Source organism: Labrus bergylta, chromosome 15 (assembly GCF_963930695.1).
Source record: "Labrus bergylta chromosome 15, fLabBer1.1, whole genome shotgun sequence".
Taxonomy (NCBI): Eukaryota; Metazoa; Chordata; class Actinopteri; order Labriformes; family Labridae; genus Labrus; species Labrus bergylta.
Genome location: NC_089209.1, coordinates 3,251,196 through 3,256,195, shown reverse-complemented (window position 1 = coordinate 3,256,195; position 5,000 = coordinate 3,251,196). Strand labels below are relative to the sequence as shown.

The window sequence follows — 5,000 nt, the reverse complement described above, 5'->3', positions numbered from 1 at the left end:
TTCTCTGATGAGCCTAACAATTGCATGAAGTGTTTGATTGGTGAGATTGTTTTTTAAATGTTGTCATTTGTATTTTTTGGATACGGACAGAACAAAGGAAAACATGGAGAGAAAGGTAAAAAATATGACTTCCAACAGTTGTTTTCCACCAGTTTCAGTGTGGGTTAATTGCTTTTTTTTGTCCATCTTATAAAAGTCCAAGCTGATGGATGTGTTGTCAGTATTTGGTCAGATGTTTCAGTCGTCCAGAAAGTGGATTTATAAGCTAGTGTGACTCTGCAAAACCTGTTTTTGATTGACTGTCGTTATTGTTTGCTGGTTGTTTTCTCGGTTGCCTGGTTGGTTGATTGTTTTAATATTGTAAAAACACAGCTGGAAAGAATAGGGGGGGGGGGACATGAGAAGCAGGACGACGATACAAACAGAAATACAAATAAGTCGACGGCTGTAAGAGACGGGTTCATGGCAGGAGAGAGAGGAGGGGGAAAGAGAATAGGGAAGAGATGAGAATAGAATCCAAATTTGAATCTAACCCGGAGGCCTTTTTTACTTCCCAGTCTGCTCTGAATGGAAAATCAAGGGATGAATTTTCCACAACTCTTTGTTTCTCTCCGGCCCTCTTTCATCTCCTCTTTACCTCGATCGCCCCGTCTTTCAGTTTTAGAGAGACGGTAGGAAAAGAAGTTAAAGGAGTGCGATGTGATCATTGAAATTCAATCCTTGGCTTTGGTAAAAATCACGTGGCTTTAAAGGTTTTTTTTTTTTGTGCATCGACTTTCTGTTATTGGCTGTGCAGACTTTTTTTTTAGAAAAGATTGGAAAATGAGAGCGGAGCTTTTATCTTGCCAGCCGATGGTGGTGTACAGATTCCAAAACTCACTTGCTTTCCTCTCATCTTGGCGCCCAAAACGTGCTTCTCAGTACAGAATCGAACTCCAAAATCACAGCTGGTCCGCTGCCAGAGCCGAGTCCAGGACACGAGCTCACCAGTCGCAGCCGACTCGTGTTGCCAGAGTTTGACTGGTGGCTTCTGGTCATTTCCCAGCATCCCAGCCGTGTATTCCAGATGTTGTGGATTTAAATCCAAACTTGTGACTTTGTTGCATGTCTTCTCTCTCTGCTGACTTTTTCTTTTTCCTTTCATCAGTTATTCCTTCTTCTTTCCGCCCTCTCCAAACACACGGACTGTGTTTCAAACTATTCTGAGTTGATGAATGCGTTGTCCTCAACATGTTTTAAATCTATAGGTTTTAGATCAGGTCTAAAAGGAAGACTTTGTGATGCCTTGGATGGTTACTGGGGGAGTTGTAGTCAAGACCACAGTAACCAAGGACAAGACAAACCCGAGACCAGAGTCCTCCAAGACCGAGACATTTAGGGATTGGGACTGATTCAAGACCGAGACCAAGAACATAAATATCACTGACAAATATGAACTTGTGTGCAGGGAGCGAGTCACTTGCAAAGACTGTTACACTGGGAAGGTTGCGGCCGTAACCGGGGGATAAAAATCAAACTACAAATGAATTGAAGATATTTGTTATTTTAGAAAGAGGTGTTTTCCTTCTAATCAGATTAATGACGTGGAAAAATAGACCGGTCTTGACGAGACTGCAATTAAAAACAAGAAATTACTTAATACCGGATGCTAAGGAGTCCTAGCCCAGTGAACGGGCTCTCACCAGATTCAGTTTTGTTATACCACTGCATGCATGTCGTATCGTCAGCGTAACACCGGCCTCCACGTCCAGGCAGCAAATGGCATTTGGAGCTGACTTAAAAAAAGTTTAACAAGTTATTGTTGGGCTTAAACGCTCCAATTGGCTCTTTCTTTTTCTTCTCCTTCTTCTTCCCGACTTTTGTGTCATGACGATACACGGTCCAATATTACTGGAGTAACAGTTAGGTTCAAAACGCTCAAAGCATTTCAAAAGAGGTGGGTTTAAACTTTGAGACGGGACACATTTTACTGATGCAACAATCAAGACAACGTGTGTTTTTGGATGGACTTTCGGATGGATCCTGTATTTGCTAACCTCCATGGGGCCCCAGAAAGCTTACCCCTCTTTCCTAGGGATAAACCCTAGTGTCCTGAAACTATTAAAACACATCCGAGAGCCACACTGTTCTATTTGCTGACAGTTTGCTCCATCACTATAAACACTTTTAATTTAACCCAATCCCACAAACATCTCCCTACTTCCCAGAAATACTCACCAACACATGTGGCTTAATCTGCTGTTAAAAATAGGCCCCAACGAGGGGGCTCTACTTCCTACTATCCGTGTAACTATCGGCAGTGAGCAGCTGTTTCAGGAAATTCCTGGAGTCTTTTATTTATGACAGTAGAAAACCCAATTGGACCGACCCAAGGAGCAAATACCAGCGACAGTCTGGGAAACTATTCCAAAAAACAGACCCACACACTCTGTTTGTTTTGGGGTTTCCATGGGATTCATCGCCATGCAGGAACAATATGCAGAATGAGACCGACATCGTCAGGGGGCTTTTATGACCCTCCATTGTTTGGTGAATTTCAACAAGTGTTGGATTTATGAAACCTCAAAAACACAACTTCATACAAACATGACAAGAAGGGTAGAGTGTGAAAAACAAAGCCATGGTGCTCCTGCTCTCTTTGATGTGTTCCTGTGTAACTCTGTAACGATGGTTTTTAATTGCTTGAACCAGATATTTTCCTGCTGACTGTGAAGAAAATATCTCTTTAAGTTTAAGTGCATGAAAGATGGAGTAATAGCTGCGAGTAAACAGAGAGGGCTTAAAGACCCACACAGATTCTTTCAAACGAATAATTCATGGGCTTTCCCTTTAAAGTCTGTGGTGTCACACTTTACATCAGCTTCATTAGGCGTGTTTACCTTCTCGCTTAATGATCTTCGCCTCGTTAACGCGACTGTACAGAACGAAGCAGCAAACTCCCGCTGTAGAAAAAATGAAGACAATTTGAAAAGTGGCTGAGCACGATCGCTGGAGTCAAGTGGTCTTTAGGATCCGGGCCCGGGACCCTCATGTGAAACCAACCTAAGACTGCAGCTCCCTCACTCAGGCTTCATCCATTAATATTTACACTCTATGATGTGTGTGTGTGTGTGTGTGTGTGTGTGTGTGTGTGTGTGTGTGTGTGTGTGTGTGTGTGTGTGTGTGTGTGTGTGTGTGTGTGTGTGTGTGTGTGTGTGTGTTTTCACAGACATGAAACAGAAAAACAGTGTCACAGTTTTTCCGTGGCAGAGCGGAGCAAAGTGGACCAATCGGAAAAATCTGATCTTAAAACGGGGCGCCCAAGTTTGTGTGTGTGTGTGTGTGTTAGAGTGTGTGTGTGTGTGTGTGTGTGTTCGTGTGCGTGTGCGTGTGCGTGTGCGTGTGCGTCTATGTGTTCGAGTGTGTGTGTGTGGAACATGTGACTGTCCACTTGTGTGTTTTGATGTTTTCCATCCATAACGTTGTTGGAATGTGTATTGATGTTTGTGTTTTCTCTCTCTCTCTCTCTCTCTCTCGTTTCTCCGTCTTGCTCGCTCACCCCTCTGGGTCTTCTTCCCCTTTCCTCTCTCTACCTCTCCCCCCTCTCTCGCCATCTCTCTATCTTTATCCCTCATCTGCTAACTGTCCTTTTCCTCCCCTTCTTTCTCCCTATTTTTCTCCCTCGCTCTCTACCTTTTCCTCCATCCACCTCTCTTGTACCCTAACCGCTCTTCCTCCCCCTCTTCTCTCCTTTTCTTTCCTATTGGTCTTCCTGTTTTCTCTCTCTCACCCCTGTCTTCCTCTCCTGTTTCTCCCTTTTTCTCCCCCTATTTCATCAGTTTCCTTCTCTGATCTATCTCTTCTTCTTTCTCCTCTGCCTCCACTTTCTCTCCACCTGTTGCTTCCTACCATGCTGGCCCCGTCTCTCTCTCTCTCTCTCTCTCTCCGTCACGTCTCTCTGCTGAAGACTCTATCCACACCGTGTTTTTTTTATGAATGGGTTTGTGTGAGATAATAAAAAACGGAGGGGGAGGGGGGGAAGAGCTTTTTTTCACACTTCCGTTGACCACTTCCTCCGCCACATCTTGTTTACTTCCTGTTGCGATAGTGACCAGAGTCCCTCAGACGTACACACTCATAAACAGAAACAGAAACACACAAACCCACTGATTAAATCCACAAACATGAATAAACACGTTGAAAGGACTTGATTCTATGATTAAACACAGAAACAAAGAGTTAGACTCAGAGGAGCACACGTGTCACACACACCACCAACTTCTTTTTTTAGAGGAAACTGAAAAAGCCCGAGCAGAATTAACAACACCTCTTTGTCATCAGGTGTCAGTGGTTTCAAAAAACCCTGCAACAAATACATCACAGATTGGAAATATACCGGTTTATGGTCTGTATTTACCTGCAGATGAGGTGGATCAAAACACAACTGCACCACCATATCTCTGTATTTGATCATGTCTATAAACCCCTCTATTTCAGCCCTGCTCAGAACAGGCTGTTTCTGTGTCTGTACCTTTAAATATGTAAATGAGCTGTGTCTGACCACGCCCCCTCTCTGGAAGGGCTTGGGTATCTCTGGCTTTCTCGCTCCATGTCCTATTGTTTACGGTGAGAAGGCAGACTCAGAGGGTAGAACAAACACTTAGCTGTGGAAGTGTCACCCACCTGGGGGAGGGGCTACTGCCCTTTGTGATGTCATGAAGGGAAAATCTCCAAACGGCCTGTTTGAGCACACATTTTCTGAAAAGTGGAGCAGGCAGAAGATGGAGAGGATGGACTTTTCTCATCATTGGGGGGTTTATAGACGGACTAGAGACACATGTTAGAGTTAGAGGAACATGGTGAATACTATGTGACCTTTAGGATCAGTTTGTTTGTTGACGTGGATACATGTCTGTGTTTGATTCTGATTCTGAGGTTATGACGAATAAACGTTTACAGAAATGTTGTCGCAAAAAGTGTCTCCACGCTGGGAGAATCTAGTTTGCAGAGTTTTAAATTCC

The 5,000-nt window shown here is 43.8% G+C and overlaps 1 protein-coding gene across 3 annotated transcripts in view; it reads left to right on the top strand.

Moving 5' to 3' along the window:
- hivep2a (HIVEP zinc finger 2a) overlaps positions 1 to 5,000 on the top strand; it is a 117,416-nt gene that overhangs the window by 53,818 nt on the left and 58,598 nt on the right. The gene's annotated exons all lie outside the window — the stretch shown is intronic.